Source organism: Rhyacophila brunnea, unplaced genomic scaffold (assembly GCF_057557595.1).
Source record: "Rhyacophila brunnea isolate RB1 unplaced genomic scaffold, BYU_Rbru_1.0 scaffold_4, whole genome shotgun sequence".
Taxonomy (NCBI): domain Eukaryota; kingdom Metazoa; phylum Arthropoda; class Insecta; order Trichoptera; family Rhyacophilidae; genus Rhyacophila; species Rhyacophila brunnea.
In genome coordinates, this window is record NW_028233068.1 from 1,955,775 (window position 1) to 1,978,269 (window position 22,495).

Consider the following 22,495-nt stretch of genomic DNA (forward strand, 5'->3'; position numbering starts at 1 on the left):
GAAAATGTACGTGTAAACATATATTATTATCAAGCAAGTTGCAAGATTGCATACATGGAACAAAAAAGTGCAGAAGCTTCTGAATTTTCATGTGACAGTTGGAATTTGTGGGATGCCTGCGCAGTAGAACAATAGTGGCGACTGCCAGAATAAATATGAACTACACCGTGCAAAGCATTTTGACGTTTACAATTTTTCACAAGCAGTCAAATAGCACCAAAAAATGACAACGCGTCTCGCTAACGCTTAAAGAATGAGATTGGAGAGACAGCCAGCACTTTTACGTGTAAAGGGGTTATCACGATTGTTGAATTGACACTCTATTGGTGCCAGTAAATCCACACACATGTACAGGTGCCATTATTGTGTATTTTTCAATGTCCAATAATTATATTATGTATTCAACAAACATAATAATCATCTACATATATAATTATCCTAAGGCTCTTTCCGTTCTGGCAAACGATTGTGTGCCCGTCAAATATGTCCCAAAAAAATTCGATCCACCCAAATAAATCCACTGCTGGATGAAGGCCTCACTGATCTATTTCCATTCTTCTGGTGATATAATAATTACTGTAACCCACTGAGATAAAATTTGGACATATTATATTTAAGTCAATTCTCTCCCCCCAATTGAGAAATATGGTAATAAAAATAACTATTTTCATTCTTTGCGTACTTGCGAAAATATAGAGTGAACACGTGATTTATTCAGTAGATGCATTAGGTACTGATATTCAAAGCATTTCAAAGCACACAGGGAAGCTTTCATAAAACCGTTTAGGAGAAATAGTTAGCCATTTGTCAAGTGAAAACAACTAGAAAACTATGGCACCATCAATGCATATAATTGTAATTAGATTTACTTCATAATCCAACATCCAATCAATCAATTCAATCCAATAGGACACCAACCTGTCTGCAAGACCTAGCTGAGAAGCTAGTCTAGAAGAGATTTTGGAAAACGCAATGAGCATTTAAGCGACATTTTATTGTTATTTTTACATCTTCACTTCGACATGTGCGCTACCGATTTATCTACCTATTGAATTGAACAAATTTGAGGAATGTCCGATGATTTTACAGAAACATGACGTTTAAAATCCACATTTTCTGACATATCGTATTCGATTCGCCATATTTCTTTTAACGCCCAACAGAATAACGTCTTCGTCGCTTAATACCTTCTAATCCTTTATTGACAGATAGAACTGATTACGTTCATTCAAATATCACTATGTACGCATTGGCGCACCTAATTTTTTTCCAGTGAAAAAACTATAATTTTGGAAAGAAATCCTCGCATTGCTTGACAGCGCCCCCACTGGAATTATTCCATAGATAACGTAATTGTATTCCAAATTTAATTTTCTTTAAATACTTCTTTGTGGCTACACACTCACACACTATTTTTTTATTGAATAATTACCTATAGTCATTAAACAAAGTTGCCATTGCAAAGAATGAAAGAAATTATTATTTTTATTTTATTAATCAATCTGATATTACTATGTGAAAAACAGCATAAACAACAGGTGATATAATTATTACAATATCTACATATTTATACCAATCCACTACGGGCTTCGCAACCTGATGCTACTCCTGTTGGATATACGAATTGTTCTAGTTATCAAAATCTGTGATATTGTATAATATCTACCTATTTTTATCGTCCTTATCATCATCAATCTGGACCTATCTACTGCTAGATGAAGCCTCCTCAACCTTATTATACTCCTTACTTACACAAGAATTGTTATATTTATCAAAATCGGTGATATTATATTATCTACCTATCTATAGATAATGCCATTATTATCACGAACCTCAATCAATCCACTGCTGGATGGAAGGCCTCGCTACGTTGATTATATTCTTGAATGTTTGAATGAATGAATTGTATTCTTGAATGTGTCAGTCTTAAATGAATTTCTATATTTATTAAAAATGCTAATGTTATTTATCTACATATTCATATCATCATCATCAACCAGGATCAATCCACTGCTGGATGAAAGGTTCCGCAACGTGATTCTACTACTACTATCGGTTTAACGAATTTGTTATATTATACCTATTTCTACCATCCTTATCATCATCGACCTGAACCAATCCACTGCAGGATAATGGCCTCCCTAGCCTGATTCTACTCCTTTCTGTCATATGAATTGCTGTATTTATCAAAATCGGTGATATTATATTTATCTACATATTCATATCATCATCATCAACCAGGATCAATCCACTGTTGGATGAAGGGTTCCGCAACCTGATTCTACTACTATCAGTTTAACGAATTTGTGATATTATACCTATTTCTGTCGTCCTTATCATCTACCTGAACCAATTCACTGCTGGATAAAGGCCTCTAGCCTGATTCTACTCCTTTCTGTCATTTGAATTGCTGTATTTATCAAAATCGGTGATATTATATTATATGTATTTATAATTCCATTATCATCATGAGCCTGAATCAATTCACTGTTGGATGAAGGTCTCTCTAAGTTGTTTGTATTTCTGTTGGTCATATGAATTGCTATATTTATAAAAATTGCTGATAATATATTTACCCATTCATAATATCGTCATTATCATCATCAACCAAGATGACAAGAAGACCACTGCTGGATGAAGGTTATCCCAAACTAATTCTAATCTTCTTGGTCATATAAACTGCTATATTTTTTAAAATTTGTGATTTTATATACCTACCCATTTATATTGTCATCATCTTCATCAACCTGTATCAATCCACTGCTGGATGAAGTCCTCTTTAAGTTGATTCCACATCTTTAGGTCTTATACATTCCTATTATCAGAATTGGTCTATTCCTCTCAGATATAATATTATGTATTGCTTTATTATTTATCAACATTTGTCAGGTTAATTTTTAATTCAAAATTAATTTTTTAATATATTGTTCTATGGCTGCAAGCATTTATTTTTAATAGACAATGAAACAAAATAATGTTTAAATTTATTTTTTAAACTGCTAACATTTTTCTATTATGTAAATGGGACCCGAAAGAGATTAATATTCATGTTATATTGGATTGCTATTTATGATAATCACATATATTGCTGTATATTCGAATGATTGAGATGAATAGTTATTTTTCATATTTAAATGCACATACCAACACATTGTATTAAAAATAAAATGTCAATGGTAGCAATCGGCGATTGCCAGCTGTTCTGCTACGCAGCCTAAGGTGGTGTCAGACGATATTGTGAAGGCCAAACTCCAGAATAGACTACACATATGACCCCAAATTTATATTGGCAGTGACGACTTGCAAATCAGCAAAATGTCAAACTGTCTGAGGTGAATGAAAATCCATCCCGAAGGGAAAACTATGGCGCCGTCTATGCATACTTCACAATTATATTACTATCCAACACCGCCAAGCCGTCTGCAAGACCTAGCGAGACAGACTGGCGACCGCCAGCTGGCTCTGCTAGTATAATATAATTACTGGATTTTTGTGAAGACATTGAATAAATGCATATTTTTTGGAAAACAATTAATTTTATTTACAATTTGTAATGTACAGCAAGTTTCTATTTCATCCATCAATACAACATAAAATATGGTGAAAAGCTACAGAATCATTGGTGGGCCTCAAGTAAATTAGAATATATTTAATATAAGAAAAATAATATTCTCTTTTACCCAGATCATGAATTGCTACAATATTTTCTAGTAGAGAAGTATTTTTTAGTCTAACTGGGCGAAAAAATTACTTTAAGATGGATAGAATGAACCGAGACAATATGATATGAGTTAATATCCCAATGCCCCACACACCCATGAAACAACTCTGCGTGCGCCAGGACTAAAAAATACTACTCATTGAAGACTAAGGCCAGAAGGACATAAAATCATCGTCCTTATTCTTTCTACAACAATAAAGTTGTTAGTGAAGACGCAGGAAGATAATATCAAGAGATAATTTTTGCTGGAATTTAAATCTCCCGTAATATGAGCATTTTGTTGATACGTCATTCTGTTAGTTAACCATCGATATTATTTGATACAGTGATTGCAGGACATGTTTTACCTGTTTTGTTACTCCTAGGGCAGCAATCGGTAATGAAAATTCTGTTGGCATGCAAAAAATTTGTGTGTAAAATGAATTTTACTAATAATATTAAGTATAGAAACAGAAATTAAACTGATTTAATAAACTATAATGCAACCCTGATTTTACGTGGCCAATATTAATGTTTTTTTTCCGCTATTTGCGTCTAATTTTTTCATGTCTCATTTCATTTTAGTATATTTATTTTAATACCAGGTTTTAAATTTTTATTTCCCACAATTTACAACTTAAATTGTCATAATTTGATTAAAAGTATAATTCAATTTATTTCATCACATTCAATTAAGTGCTTGACATTACACTAGTGCATAATTAATATTGAAGTACAGACGTATGTGTGCGTTTTTATTTATAGACACATCTGCAGTGCCCAAGGCCGAGGTTAACCGACTTGATTGTCGGGTGATCATTTATTTTAGTCAATTCGGGGAGGACACACGGTATTTTTTGTCATTCTGCATTTCAGCTGAAATGTTACGATCGCTTGTACAACGAGGCCCTATTTAACTAGCGTTGATGATGTACCAGACAAAACATCAAATCAATTTATAATATTGAAATAAGTTTACATAAACCAGCTGAAAATATGCACCAAACCAATTTTTATGTCAGTCCCTTCAAAAATGTAAAATCTGGGTTTCACTGTATGTATGAATGAATTCAAATATTAGTACCAAATACCAGTAATGCTACTACCCCCCCAACCTTACTGCCAGACATGGAAAGCCATTTAGTGGCGGAGAACATAATTATAGGTAAGTACATAAAAAAGCATAGTTATACAATGCGCTCATTTACGATTTGGGAAAAAAGAAAAAACCATTAAAAGAATTTATTGGGATTCATATATTGCTCGAAATAACATAATAAAAGAATGTTTCTGAAAAAAGTGTTTTTAAGTGGTTTCAGTTTGTGTCTTTTATTGTGTTTCTGTGATACATGTATAAAAACAATCATCTCATTAAATTCAAATTTTCATGAATCATTTCTGACAAGAGTAGTTTGCACTAATGAAAAATACATTTCTGTAAATTTACACTAAGTGTTAGTCTGAGTGGACAGCGTTCGGTGGGGCGTGAGCGTCGTGTGCAACTCAAATGTATAAACGTGTGTGAAATATTCGTAGACAATGTCTTTTTTTGGTTATACGGTTATATGTTTGAGTTGCGCACGCCCCGCTGAAAAGCTGTCCACTCAAGCTTTACACTAATATATTAACAATACTGATAAATATAATCCTTTTTTTGATTTGTCATGTTTTAAAATAGTTACGGTTAGCACGCCACCCATTAATGATCTGTAATGTTTTTGGCGCGTAAGTAAAAAAAGGTTTGCTATTGCTGACCTAGTAATGTTGTTATTTAAATGTTGTAATTATTTTATTTCCCAATTTAATTTTAATAAAAATATCCTTAACGCTATTATATCATGATGGTTGCAGAGATTTTAGCGGCAATCCGTGACTGTGTACTGCAGATCTTCCTTATTAATATATCTAACATATCAACCCAACCCCTACTTCCGTCATTTACACTACATACAGCGCCAATAAATGGCAGACATCACATTGTTGGTTGTAGAATTAATACTGCCATAAAATATATTACATCTAATGAAAGAAATATATTTACAATAATGTAATTTATATGTACATTCATTTTGGTGAGAAATGTTATGTAATCTAAGATTAAACATTTCAATTAAAAAAAATCTACTTGAATGGAGTAATCAAATTTCATCCATCATGCTGGATTTGCAATGATTCAAGCTACTTTTAAATAATTATTTATTTGACACTTTTCTGATATTCTGTAAAGTTGTGATTTTACTAATTATCGATCGCATATTATGATCATCACATTTAAACACATCCAAACATTTAAATGAAACTACTTATAATATGCTTCTGTAATGATTACACGCGATTATCAGTGATATTTTGTGCATTTACCATGCATTTTGGCTGGAATATGCGATGAACAAATAGAAGGTACCCACATACCGTGGGTATTCTGCGAAAAAGCACTAAGTCAAAATTTTGCTGTTACACTCTATAGTCTACAAAAACACACACAGTCATATCTATAAAACTGGCGAAGATAATTTATGTTATTAGTCAAAAAGACATACATCTATTCAGAGAAAAAGCACTAAATGGACTTAGTGCATTTGTTTCTCTCATTCACAAAATTCTGCGTGCGAAACTGCACTAAGTCATACTCAAAGCAATATCGCAGAAAGGAATTTGCCTTTTATATATATAAAAAAAGTTAAGACCGTCCAAACTTTCAAACTCGATTATCTCAAAACTAGTATTTTTGACTTATGCTTATTCACAGAATACCCACGATACATTGTTCTGCAACTGCACATCGAATCATTTTGATTTTTTTTCAACTAAGTTTGAAAATGCAACGGTTAATGCAAAAAGAACATGCAATAGAGTGCGATGAATACTTTATTGAGTTTACCAGAGTGAGGCCTATGTCATACATACACATATTAATTATCGTCACCGTTTTAGCAAAACCATCTATGTGTCACTTTTATCAAAAATGACTTTTAAATACCAAGTCATTCCTTATTTTTTTCTCTATAGGCCAGTAAAATGATCTATGTGTTGGGTAAACTCGCTCCGAAGTTATTTCAAAAAATAAAAAACAGCTATGTGTAAGGTTCAAAAACCACGGTTCACAAAAACAACTATGTGTATATTATAGTAACATATAGATGGTATTTTGATATCGAGAGTGTAATGTTTTTTTACAGTTTGGCTACACATTGTTTGTTTATATGTTATATGCTATGCATTATGGTCTTGCACGACGGCTTGAAAGATGCTTTCTCAAAAAGAGAGACAGGAAATATTCAATAATTTCTGGAAGATGCCTACATGGTCAATAGGGTATAGGCGAGAATTAATTTAAAAGTTGGATAAACAACTACAAACGTCTCGATGACAGTGGCCAATTGAAAGCAACAATGACAAGTAATAAGAATCTGACTGAAGATAAATAATTGGTAGTGCAACCAAAAATCAAAACGGAGAGATTTGTGGAAAAATGTTACATTATGGTTGGATCTAATTCCAAAGTTCCCAGCCATTATTGCAGAGAAAATACCTCCAGGGTGTGTGTGGAATTGTGTTTCCGATCCAAAATACAAATGCATGATGAATATAAAAAATGGTCTCTGGAAAATGGTCATAAAGCAGCAGAATATACTCCAGTATATTTACCACCAAAAAATCAGTATCCACCAACCACGTAAAGATCAGTGTGCCATCACTGCCATCTGCTGTAGTTATAAAATGAAGAATGTTTCAGAAATGGAATACAATAGCCACATTATTAAAAAAAAAAAAAGATGCTAGAAGACCAAAAATGAAATGAAGGAGAGTACCAGAAGTATTACTGGACGGTTAGTAATCACAATGGATCTCCAAAGTGTGCTGCTATGTCCAAAACACAGGCACAAATGTATTATAAACAAAAGCTGCAACTACACAATTTCACCATATACATTCTTCATAATGTATCTTCTAATGAATTTGTCTCATCTCATCGAAAGCAGGACAATACAATGAAATAATTCTAATATCGGATGGGTGTGGATATCAAAACCGAAATAAATTATTCGCTACTGCTCTAAGTTATATCTTTAGAGAGAAAAAACATCGAGATTCAACAGCTTTTTCTGGAAAAAGGCCACACCATGATAGAGGCCGATAGTGCACATGCTACCTAAAAAAAGTATTTTAAGCCTCCAATATATTCACCATCTGATTATATAGCACGTATGCGGCTAGCAAGACCAAAACAACCTTATAAAATTAATGTCATTGATTTTTAATTTTTAAGAATTATGGATAAGATTAAATCTGGATTAAGTTCAATCAGACCAGGAAAACGAATCGGAGATCCTGTTGTATATGATATTAAAATGTTACAGTATCTACCAGATGGAACAATCTTTTACAAACTCAACTTTATCAGTGCAACCGTTTGACTGCCTTTATAATATATATAATGAATCCTTGCCAATATCACAGTCGAAATACATACATCTTCAGGAATTAAAAAGTGTAATAGAGAAAGATCACCACTATTTCTACGATAACCTAACATTTAAACCTGCTAATAGAAAGTAAACGAACTTATAAATATAATATCATCTCACTATTGCATTAATAATTAATAAAATGATATTGCAATTTATCACTAATGCACTATGTATATTTCAACTATTATTTATGTAACAGTTTTTCATGAATTTATTATTATTCACATTTTGATGAATAAATTAAACTATGTGTATTTACAAAACGGTCAAAACAACTTATGTGACATCACAAACTGTATTTTTATTATTTTTGTATTAAAAATAAAAGATTTTTGTAAACAAAATAATAATCTTAGACCATTTTCTGATTATAATAAAGCATTCTTCATAATTTTAATGTTTAAATGTAACATTATTTTTTTATTCAGTTTTATCCTTCTCCTGCACAATTTGAGAAAGTGCACATAGATGGTTTTGCTAAAACGGTGACGTTATTCAGGTGATGATAAAATTATTTAACATTTATATTTTTATAAAAAAAACAGCCATTTAATCTCTTTTTTTAATTCTTTTACAGGTACCTACCTACTTACATATTATTATTTTCATTTCACAAAAATAAAATTATAGTCTATAGATGCGTAAATCAATACACGTCGATGGCAAAACGTCTTATCAAACAAAATTAAATACATATGTACAAGAGATAGAATTTTATTTAAATTCATATCTCTACATCAGGAGATATCCCATAATTAATAATACATATAGACCCACGGTAGCTCAAAATGGACCAAACGGATATCTTATGTAATGTTGCTGAAATCTTTGAAAATATTTGAGTTCAGGACTTTCAGGCACATCGAACCGGAAGAGAAAATATTCGGCAGTTCTAAAAAATCAAATAAGATATCTGATAGTTGATACGTGGACGATCAGAATCGTAATATTATCAATATTTCAAATCCTCTACTATGGCTTTCAATCCTACATGTTGTAGGAGTTAATAAACATGAAATAGAAAAAGATAAAACTCAAATGGAGGTGGACAGTGGTTTGGGCCGTTAGGCGTATGCTTTAGACCGGAAGATTTATTTTTTCACTGATTTTATTACCGACATCGGTTACGGCAGAAGAAAGAGAAAGCTAAGGATACATATTATTCATATAAGGTGGTTGTACACTGTACAGTAGGCTATGGCCTTGAATAGGTAGTAGCGTCAGCAGTTACTCATAACTACGAGTGCATTCAACTTTACCTAATAATTGGAATAACTGTTAAGGTTGTAACACTGTCAATTCTTATTAGTCATCATCAGCCGTGGTACAACCAGGGATGTTTCCTTGCTTACTCTGATAACTCCCTATATTTGTCCATATCCAAAGTATTTTGCATTTCATTTAAAATGTGTTTTATCCGTTTAATCCGATTTAAATTTTATAGTTGAAGAGAAATTTATTCCATTTCGAGCACTGTATATTCTGTTATTATTGTGCATTCATATTAATTACAGCTACAATGCATTAAATTATCAACTATATTTTCTTGCATTACAATATGAAACTGAATAACAACAACAAATTGTATATAATATATGTATATAGAATATAATATTGAACTGATGAGTGATGACAGATCAAAATATTTTTTTTTTTTAAATTCCTAGTCATCAGTTTTGTTCAAGAGACAATGACATTGAAAGATCATATTACAAGTATTCTTTTGATGCACAAATATTAAATAATATATAGATATTAATTTTTGTGCAATATTTTTTGCATTTCATGGCACTTTTGCTGTCTTCACATAAATAATAGTAAATAGATAAGTAAATCAGATTAATAGTAATAATAAAAAAAAATATTATTATAAAATTATACAATATACATTATATTGTTTACATTTTGATATAAACTGTAAAAAAGTGATGGTTATGTAATTTCATGGCACGATAAAGTGGCAGGATACATGTAAATTGTAAGAAAACGCTTGTACGAGTGTAATATAGTCGAAAAAATGTGTACCTACCAATAATTACAAATCGTCGCTATAAGATTGGTTTGTCGAATATACGTTTTTGTAAAAATCGACCTTTTAATGCAGAATGATTTTTTGTATCTAAATGGACCGGAATCATCCTTTTCTTTAAATTGCTTTGTAATTAAAACAGCATTCATATGATGTAAAAATAACAATTTAAATACCTCCATGTATTTAAATATAGGATAATGTAATTTGTTTTTCATCTCCTGAACATTTTACATTTGGTCTATTCGACAAACCAATCCTACAGCGACGAAATGGCAGAAAAGCATTGGGAAAAATAGAATTTTCATCAAAAACCATTTTGCTGTCCAATTTTACTATAAGTGATAAATATAATGAGTGTACATACTTTGCAGCAAATTGTTTTTACAGATTTTAATTTCTTCTCTTTTTACTGATTCAGACTATGGAAAACATCGTAGTCATGTAATATGTATAGTTTTTCAGGAGGAGTTTCAGCCATACACAAAGCCCAACCATAAGGTATTACGAGGTTCGATGCCTTGTCGGTTCCACTGTGGTCTGTTATAATATGATTCTCGTGATTTCTGTTTCTAATATGTTTTTATTTTTGAACAAAATGTTTTACTATATTTAATAATATCTAAAGTACTGATTTTAACAATAAATAATTATTGTAATCAATCCTCTTCAAAATTAAGTGTACTTCAAGTATCATTTGAAGAGGATTTATTACAATTGAATAAATTGAAAGTACCTACTAGAAGAATTCTGAATATATGGTAAGTGAAATAATTAAAAATTTATTCATACAAGTTAAGTACAGCTCAATGAAATTTCCACTGATTTTCTTCTATTATATGTAATGGATAGGAGAGTTGTTGTGTGTGTCGTACTTGGATAAGTATTTTTGTACAATTTACTGGACAATAAAAATAATTAATAAGTATCTACATATCAGCGTTGCCAGACGTCCCACTTTTTAAGCAAAAGTAGATTTTCCTGCGCGGGACACCCAAATTCAAGATTATTTAACAAATACAAATAACGCGATGGATGCATCACTTGCACCGTGCGGGTACTTGGCGTTGACGTTAAATAAACAAAATGATTCATGATTTCAAAAAATTCTATGAAAACTGCAAACAATGCAGATCAGCGCTATGATTTTTCGCGTGAAAATATTTTTGAATAGCTATTTCTTAACCATGAAGAACAAAATAAGTTTTGAAAGTATAGAGAATGCGGTGTCTACAGACCTACAAACTTATCTGTAGAATGGCCAAAAATGGAACTACGAACTACCATAGGATGCCATTTTGAAAATGTCATTCGAATGTCAGATTTTGGCCAGTTACTAGTCTTGATTAGGTAGTTTTCGACAGTGGCTCCCCCATCCCATTCTTCAGATAAGTTTGTAGGTCTGTATATTAAATTTGACTGGAGAAGTTGATAGGGACCTGAAGTATGAAGAATTTAACTCTGAAACCTTCTATTGATGTGATTGCAATTGCCCAGAAATTGCATCAGTTATTTCCGGAAAAAGAGACCAAAAATATTTTCAAGCTAATTTCATTTATTACGAATACCAACGTATAATTATTGCTATAACGAACGGGTGTTTTCTCAGATGAATTTTAAATGATCAGATGTTCTGAGTTGATAAAATGAAAATTACTTGTTCAATTTAACATGACACACTCATGTGCTGAATTGCAGAAAGAAACTCTTCGGGAACTAAAATCTCCAGCCAAGTACAAATAGGCGTGTGTCAGGCAAAAATATTGTTTAATATTATTATTTTGACAGTTAAAGAGTTTTGTAGTCTGTGTTGTGTCATTTATGATTGATATTATAGAAATATTGAAGTATGCGTTTTTTAAGTTTAAGCCTTTTTTAGCCTTTTGCTCTTAAATCCCGATTGTTTTTTCATTCACATCGTAAAAATCCCGATTTGGTAAAATAATTGTCTGGCAACGCTGCTACATACCTGTTTGTTTATTCCATCATTATTTTTTTAGATAACTACCGTAATAATTACAACTTTTATGTTTCTAGTGATCTATTTAGGAACTAAGATTTGTTTTTGAATTATCTACTGCTTTCTAGAATCTATTAGTTTTTTTTAAGTAAGTAGTACTTACATAATTATGATTATCAGGGTATAAAATAATTCATTAGTAAACTCTACTTACATAGTAGATTAAGCCATCTACACACGCGCATGTATACCTGAGCGCGTGTAGCCGACTTAACTCCATATTTTATTTAACATTGAATATCTACCTATCTACAAATATGTATAATCTGTACAATAATGACTATGGGAGAACTTTGGGACTTATTGGTTAAATTTAATATCGTAATCATTTTACTCTTCAAGTCTAATGTACAAAAATGACACCAATATTAATTATTATTGATTATCAAATTGACTAATACAATATACATGCTAATTTTATTTCTTGTAAAGTTATGTACACTGTTAGTGCAATATAAAGTTCATATAAAAATTCCATGCTGCTCATATTAGCTGCCCTTGACATACATTCGCAGCATAATGATTATTCAGCAGTCTGCTTAAAATTTGCCGACTATCCATGGCGTAGAAGGAGAAACACTTTTATATTCGATTCATCAGCGTTTGTTGTTTGAAATCACTATCCGCTTTGATGAGGATAAGCGACATCTTGAGAGTAGCACGGCGGTCCTCCGTTGCTGCCGGAGAAGAGTCTTGCGGAAAGGCTGTCGAATGATGAATGGAACGGAGCAGTATTCATGGAAAGTCCTCCCAGATGACCATGAGCGTACGTAGGTGATGACAGCATTGATTCACTGGGAAAAGAGAAGTACCTAATACATTATATTGCATGTAATATTTAAATTATAAATTATAAAATGCACTAAAAAAACTACTTAAATACTGTCGAGTAGGTACTTATTATGTAATATTATTTAATAGATTACAGAGATACAGATACCATTTTCACTTCTGAGCAAACCATAATGTCATCACTCATCAGTATAAATGCAATTTGGCGAAATGAACCATTTTTGAAAATGTTCAGGAGAAACAAAAAACCATGTTAGTTTTGTTTACAGCAAGTGCTATGCATCGCTTATACACAATGTTAACACAATCACTGCTAACCTGTTAATTACCACTGTACTATTTGCTCAACCAACCTAAAGACGATGCTCAGGATCTCTATAATTTTATATAATACATTAATTATAAACCAAACATGTATAGTCGATCCAGTCAGTGAAAGTTTACCAGAATAGGTATCCTCCTCATAAAAATGGTGTGATCATTTTGAAAAAATATCGGTACCTAGGTACCTAATATAATTATTTTTGTTAACTTTTTTACAGAGGATTATTTATATATATAATTTTGATTATAATATGCGCATGACAAATGTGAAGTCATTGTATGCACATGCAGTGGCGCACCCAAGGGGGGGCCAAGGGGCCCTGGCACCCCTCAAACATGAAAATTATCGGAATGATTTTAAACATTGAAATTGAAAGCCAATAAACTATACCTTTGGGCTTAAGACAAATATAAACACGGCAAAAAAATGATTTGTAATAATTCTCCAGCACAATACACTAATGTCAGGTTGTTTTAGAAACCCAATCCCTAATGGAACTGTCAAAAAATTCTCGGTGTCCACCCGAATTCTGGAGTGGTGTAGGTCATGGCTGGGGAGGGCTGACAGGGCTCTAGCCTGGGGGCCTAGGCTGTGGGGGGCCCGGCGTGTCAGGTTGATCTGATAAGTGAGATAAACACACATCATAAATTAGCATTAATAGTAAAAAAAAGTCGCCTGTGGCGCGATTATACTTCACGATGAACATTTTCCATTACTTATATAATTGTGCAATATATTTTTTGATAATAAATAATAAATAAATAATAAATCCTGGGTGACCCCTTTTAAGAATTTAAAAACATTTTAGCAATTATCAATGGTGGGATCATGGCCCCCACACCCTGAAGTGGGCCCCCAGGCCACGATCTTTGGTAGGCCCGCCTACGTATCACTAAGGTCAAAGGCGGTATGGCATCTACAGTAACGTTTTTCACATGGTGTCAAGGTGAAATTGTATTTAGTATATTTTTAGCGATTTTTAGTATTTTTTAATACATCCACTTGAATTAATGAATTGTAGAGTATCAACACACATCAAAAATTGCATCGCATAACTACTTGTTTTAAAACCATAATCGACATTAACATGTGAAGGAAATTAGCACCGCAGGCGACTTTTTTACTATTAAGGTCAAATTGTGATGTATGATTATCTCACTTATCTGGTTGACCAACCATGCCGGGCCACCAGGCTAGAGCCCTGTCAGCCCCCTCTTGTGGGGGCCATGGGTAGGATGCTCACCCACAAGTTGATATCATGTGCACATGGTCTAAGTTATAAGTCTAAGTGTTAGAGTTTATGGCCAAATGTCTTCTACTGAGTACTGAGTAACCATCGATCAACGTATTTTGAAGGATCGAAAAGTGTCAAAGGTGGTCCGACGAGTTTGATGAACAAAAGTCCCGAAACTGTTTTGGTCTTCAACGAAGCTCTTATTGGGGTCATAATTAGATTCATCATCACTTAAAGAAATGGTAATAGAATTCAATTCATATATTATCAAATGCGATAGTTTTTCAAATATGAGATGATTCAGGAAAATTGTACTAAGTAAGCGCAAACATTGTTTCGTCTAAACGCTTTTGAAACGTTAAAAATACCATGAAAAAGGTGCCGGAATGCCGTTCCACCACGTTACATTACAAAAAAAGCCCTGCCTACTATAAATTAATAATATACACTCTCGCACTCGGTCTCACTAGGGTAGCTGGGGAGAATGTGCATATGACATCATAATAATCGTAGTAATAAATATAAATACATAAATAAATAAAATTTGAAGACAAGACAGTATAAGTAGGTAGGTATATAAGTAATTGTAATGGTAACTTTTATATAATGAACAGTCTGATGCAAATACTTATCATCAGTCATAAAAACAATAAAGAAGATTCTTAAAAAATAATTATTGTGAGATAAAAAATTGATGACTCATAAATAATATTTTAATAATTGGCAAGAATGCTTCTGCGTGTTTTGTAAGCCGACACCTGTGAATCGGTTCTCAAAGTAATTCCCAGGCGATAAGCCATTTGGTTTAAAACATGGCTAAGTGTAAACAATTCGTGTCTATGTAGTTTGACACTCTTGCAAAATCAAATTACATGCAGCACAAAATTGCATCGCTATTGAGTACCTATTGACCGATGTGTAAGTTTCAGAAGGTGAGCGATGCCGATTCGCTTTTTGAAATAAACAATGACACACATTTATTTCATTTTTCGCATTTGAAATCACTAGTAGATACCTACTAATTTATACTGACTAAATATTGATTAGTTTTTTTACTGAAAATACATCAAATGAAATTTTACTACTCTAATTACAAGATGACTCCATATTCCTGATTTATTATTATATGTAAAGGTCTATGGGAAGATTCAATTATGAATTAAACCCAGCTGATGATGATGATATATTGTATCCTGGGTCTGGCAAGTACACATATTGTTTTTAAATTTGTGTATGAGTTAGAGTATGGACCTAATGTCCTAATAGGTTGAGCAAGTGGCTGACATCCATTTCTCGTAAAAACAAAATCTGTCCTGTGGAGGCCCATATGATCCTATTGGGATCGGACATGGTCGAGGATTAGAGGTGATCATCAATTTTCGTGTAATTATAAGAAAACTTGATTCTTGTTTCACGAGAATATTTTTTTTATGAAATTTCGATACTTATTCTTGTTTCTCGAAAAATGATTTTTTAGTAAAATTCTCGATAATTTGAGATTTTTTCATCACGTGTGTTGAATACAATGAGGCCTAGAGCGATAAATGGCTGATAAGTTATCGGTTCATATTTTTTTTCTAAAATGAGGAGTCATCCTGAAACCATCACCGAGGCTTTGTGATAACTGATAACGTAGAACTAGGGAATCCAATCCCGAGCCAAAATTCTGATCCCGGGATTTCGGGATTACAATTTGACAATCCCGGGATCCCGGGACTGGTCCCGTGATTGGCATTTTTTTCCATTGTTGATATAAAATTTTTATACATATTTACAAATAACATTGATAAAATCGGTCAAAAATAAATCTAGTATAATTTATACTATTTAGTAAATTTTTTAATATTATATACGTTCAATCTTGGAAATACATAAGTTTAATGGAGTAAATAATATTGTAATATAAATAATAATGTGAATTTAATATTCGATTGCTGTGTCTGATAGTAAAGATTTAATGAATGGGTTAGCGAGATTTAAAATAGTAAAGCAAATCATGGTGCACTTATGGCCTTTCCGCTTCATAAATCTAATTAGTCAGCTAAATATGAAACTGCCGTAAAACGTATGGGATCATGGTGGAATTACTTTGTTAATAGTGCGAAGCATTGTTTTTTCCAATCTTTCTCATTTTTATTAATTTATGTGAAAAAATAAAATGAATCGGCAACTTACACATGGGTATAAATCAAACTTCATTCAAACTCAGTTTATTTCTAATGTAGTGATTTGTTATTAAAAGTATTTTTTCTGTTATATTTTCGTTTTTATTTTATTTTCCATAAAAATTGATAAAAAAATCAATCCCGAAAGTTTCTGGATTATGTTTATCAATCCCGGGATCCATAGGTATCAAAAATAGCTCGGGATCCCGGGATTGGAATCCCTACGTATAACGTCTGGCAGTCGAGAATTATCTCAATAATATATGGTAGTTAATATGTATAGGCGCGCATACAAGGGGGAGGTTTTCAGGTCGAGACCCCCCGAGAAACGGAAAAAACAAATTATTTAGGTAAATCTATAAATGGAATATTACTTATTCTTTGTCACTACATCATGACTGAGGACCGTGACCCGGATGCTTTGGCTGTTCAAAAAACACCCTTCTCAACGGCTTGGCCCTAGTCCTCTCAGCATTATACGACACGCAAGGCCTGTGGTAACTGGAACATTCATGGCGCTCTTTAATTAGTGCAACTATTTGGGGCATCCAATGTTGGCTTCAATAAACGGACACTAACCACCACATTAATTCGTAATAATCGTAGGTACCCATAGTTATGCCTACGAGCCAGGTGGCTAGACTCAAACTGCGGAGTGTCTGGATATGAGGAATGTACTTGAAAAAGTGTCGTATTCCCCGGCGGTTGAAGCGACGAGAAGCTATAAGTACCTAGTAGGCGAGCTAAATGTGGAAGTCAGTGGCACTCAAAAAAACTGATTTCGCGTTCACCAGATTTGACGCCCTTGGCTTATTTAAGTAGGTATGTCAAGAAACAAAGAAACCACAAAAAAACAACAACTCGGGCAGTAACTTCATGACAAAATAAGAAAGCCGGAAACTTTCTGAAAATGTTCTGAAAAATGCCAATATATTATTTTGTCAACAAGAGAATGAAAGGTATTTGAGGGATGTTATATTTCTTTTCATACATAGCTTTAAAAACATCCCATGAATAATAAAATAATATCTAATAATTTCACAAGTACCTAGTTTTTTTAAATCCACCAGTCTCAGTGGGCCCTTGCATGTATGTACCTAGATAGAGACGAATTTTTAAAATCCGGTACATATTTGAAAACCACTGGTAGAGTATAATATTGTTAGAGGAGAAATGCTATTAATCATCAAGCGACATTTTTTTTGGTTGGCAGTGAACTTTTTTTTATGTTCTGGTCAAGAAAATATTAATAATACAATGCGAAATCGGCAACCCGTAGGCACAATTCAAAAGACTTTTTTCTTAGTCGGCATTATAATAGGTTTAAAGTTTAAATTATTACTTCCTCATTTCGTTTTTAGAATAAAGACGTGTGACGCAAATGCAAGTCATTAGGGAAACAAGATGACAATATTTTATAAAAATCAATATACCTACTCAATTGGTATCAATTATCAACTATTACACCTATTATATTTTTAACATATAAGATATAAGTAAGTATAATATGCAGAGCCTTTAAATCGTATACCTATGTAATAATATGCTTGGGAAACTAAACAACAGAACAAATCATTTTTTTAAATTTAATAATTTGTTCCATAGTTGCATGCGCCGTATATAATAAATCCATAACACTAGTTTTACCGCACTTTCTTTAAAATCGTTGCTAATTTTCTACAAACACGTAAAGTACATATTTAAATTGTTTTTTATTCAGTGTCGTCCGTCTAGGACGAATGCAAACGAGTTTATGAATACATGGTTGGTCATCCCCGGTTTCGATATTAATGTAACAGAAATCAAAAGTAGCGGAATTGTGGCATAGAATTGTGCATGTTGGCCATAACGCAGAAATGCCACAAAATACACCAATGGTTAATGAGGCAGACATGAGTTCGCGACGTAATAATGGTCGCCCCAAAGCTGATAAAAATGTAATGTGAAATAAGCCTGTAGGTCACTCGACGAGTACCTACCTATTTAGATAACCGCTGAACTGAATAAATGAAGCCACACACAGTGGCAGGTACTTCAAGGACCACTGGACGACTACCTACTCATTACAGGGTCGCCCTAAAACCCGGTGGATCAAAGAACTAATCAAGTTCGGTGGAATCAAGTGGCAGAGAAAATTCGAAGAATATGAGAGATGCTGTCACCCAGGAGTGGATTGACCCCGCGTGATGATGATGATGATGATGATGTTGATGATGATTATGGATAAGTATATACATAGGTACCTATCACAAAAGAATGTCGGTAGTTATTTTGGTTGTTACGCAATTGGCAGTGATGATAATGGGTGACTAATGTGTGTACTGCCGTAAGTTATTGTCCCGCTAACGATGGCCGAGCGGTTAGGCGTCAGACATATATGTCGTGGGTCCAGGGTTCGAATCCTGGGTCTTGAAAATTCACATGTTATTTTTCAAGGTGTGTTTGGAGCCAAAGTATGGACCTGATAGGTTGAGCGAGTGGCCATTTCTCCTCCATTCATTTCTCGTAAAAACAAAAATCTTTTAAGACGGTACTTCAGTGAAACGACAAATAATTATAGGTGCGACGAAATTTCGGACTGGCCGGCAATCGGAGAGCGAAAGTCGAGCTGTGAACACGTCAATTTGTTTTGTGGTGGCGTCGGGGGAATCAATTCTTAAATCGTGTAAAGATGACTAAAAAACGTTACACATTTACTTGAAAAAGAAAACATGTCAATGAATATATTATTATTATTAGTAATAGAACAATATACATTACATTAAATCAGAGGGGGGCAAACTGCGGCCCGCGGGCTGCATGTGGCCCGCCGGGTATTTTTTTGCGGCCCACCATCATTAATTGTTCTTCTGATTACGAATAACTTTTTTATATTTTTTTTACAAAATATTGACAATAGATTAAAATTTGAAGAATTTGTTGTTTCGTAAATGTATTATCTCAGTACGTCTTCCTTGCGTCTCGTCTCACACTATGTAACCACTATTTTCTACGTTGAACATCGATTTCAATAGATATTGATAGTGTGCCGACAGAGCTACAACTTGAGATTATTGATCTGCAGTGTGAAGAAATCTCCAAACTTTACAATGCCCTTCAGTGGCGCACCCAGGGGGGGGGGGGCAAGGGGCCTTGGCCCCCCCCAAAAACATTGAAATTGAAAGCCAATAGATTAGACAAATAAAAGCACGGCAAAAAAATGATTTGAAATTCTCCAGCACCCTCTAGAAAAATTTCTTAGATTTTAATTTCTAACACAAAAATTTCGAAACACTAATGTCAGGTTTTTTTAGAAACCCAGTCCCTAATAGAACTGTCAAAAAATTCCACCCGAATTCCGGAGTGGTGTAGGTCATGGGTGGGGAGGGCTGACAGGGCTCTAGCCTGGGGGCCCGGCGTGTCGGGTTGACCAGATAAGTGAGATAAACACACATCATAAATTAGCTTCAATAGTAAAAAAAGTCGCCTGCGGCGCTATTATACTTCATGACCTTGAACATTTTCAATAATTGTGGAATATATTTTTTGATTATTATGTGTCGATACTCGACAACTCCATTATTAAAGTGGATGTATTGAAAATTGCCAATAATTCACTGTATACGTACCCTTAATTTGAACTAAGACACAATTTGAAAAACGTTAATGTAGTATTTCGCACTGCCTTTAATCTTAGCGGTAGGTAGGGGACCCGCCAAATATCCTAGCCTGAGGGCCCGTGGTGTAGGTACACCAAGTGCAATAGACAAAAGGGCGATAAACGAGAAATTAGGCTGTGAAGAAGAAAAAGAGCCTATGGGACTAATTTTCATTCTCCTCCTTGCCCCCCCCCCCAATATTAAAACCTGGGTGCGCCACCGATGCCCTTAATTCAGACAAATTCGACCAACTTAAAGATTATGCAAGAAAAATATTTGTTATTTTTGGATCAACCTATATATGTGAACAAATATTTTCGATCATGAACCTCAATAAAAATTCTTTACGATCAAGTATCTCCGATGCCAATTTACAAGCAGTTTTGAGAATATCAACTACAAAATTAACACCTGAATTTAAAAAAATGTACAACAGTTTCATTCTTCTCATTATTTTTTTGTAATGCTTATTTTTCGTGATAATAAATAGTGTATATCTAAAAATGGTATTTTACTTGCGGCCCGCCGCTCATTTTGAATTCTTGAATTTGGCCCTCCATCCAAAAAGTTTGCCCCCCCTGCATTAAATGGACGCATGTTGACTTTTAATGACAAATTATGTTTTGTTCTGCATGCGTCATTTGCACAATCTTCGTGTCGCGTAGTCACGATCGTTTTAGACCGTTCCCCAGCTGAAGTATAGCCTTTACAAAACCTCGTCTCTCGCTATAATCGAATATGGTAATTTACTTTTTAACTTAGGTATTGATAGCATATTATTTGACTATGTAGGTATAAGGAAAGTGGAAATGTAAATTTCATCCTTTAATCAGCAAACTATGAGAAAACCGAATCATCTCATATTTCATATATAAAAAAATCTTACTTTTTAGCAATATTAATTGGTGGTCGGCAGTGGCGAAGGGTAGAGGTTAGCTGTTAAGATCAGCCATAAATAGTGTACACTAAACTTTGTCAGTCATACGTATTTGTTTTAAAATCTCTCAGACTTGGGAACAAGCTAAAAATAATAATAATTAGTGTCTATGAATAGATAGATAGGTTTCTACTCACTTAGGTACATACTTTGTTATTTGTCCGCATAAAAAGAAGAAGACTGACATATCGACACGTGTTCGAATGATTAATTAGTGCAACGCCTATTTTAGTTTTTGGAAAAAATATATATGATTTTGCATTTTTGCATATAAAAAAAGCTCATGGAAATGAAACCCTTATTCTGTTAGGTTAGGTGTTCACAGACTTTTTCATCAAAGCGACAATTTTGAAATCAAACATATTTGGCGAGTTCTTTTGTAAATATGTTCTGTTTTTAAAAAACATAAGGCAAAAAAAATAAAATATTTAATTGTGCAAACTTATATTTTTAACTAAATATACATTATTATTACCCTTATTAATATACAAAAAAAAATATATTTATATGTAATGTTTATAAATTAATACATACTTAAATATTTTCCATGATCATTCATATAATTATAATATGTTGAATAAAGACTGATATGGTGATATGTATGCATTTTAAATGTACACTCATCGTAAATATAATATCAATGTCATAAATGAGGGATTTTCTTTGAGAATTGAGTGTCGACTGTGACAATTTCATTTAAATCAGAATTGCGAGAAATTGGAGAAAAGGACGTTTCCAGTAAGTTTAAACTTTAAAGTAAGTATAGATATTACTCTGTTTAGGAAAAAGGGCGTAACCTTCAATTTTTCGAAAAGTGCTTTTATTAGATATTAACAATGCAACAACTAAATACACGTTCTGTAAAAAGGAAGTAAGCCGCAAATGCCAAATTATTATCTAAATTCAGGTTTTAATTGAGCTATAATAAAGTTTTAATCTAAGGAAAAAAGCATTTACACTCAATTTTTATATTTTTTCTATAATAACTTCTTTAATTATTGTTAGATCGAAAAGATATTACACCAAATCATCAATCATCATGAACCTAATGTGTGCCTATTTTTTGAAAAATATTTAACCAAAATCATTCAAAAAAACGTTTTTTGCCCCTCCTGTAAAATTTGTTCTGTGAAGGTTACGCCCTTTTTCCTAAACAAGGTTGATATAGAGCCCAAGATCAACT

The 22,495-nt window shown here is 33.0% G+C and overlaps 1 protein-coding gene across 1 annotated transcript in view; it reads right to left on the reverse strand.

The window, feature by feature from the left end:
* RyR (Ryanodine receptor) overlaps nucleotides 1-22,495 on the reverse strand; it is a 501,624-nt gene that overhangs the window by 87,595 nt on the left and 391,534 nt on the right. The window lies entirely within an intron of this gene.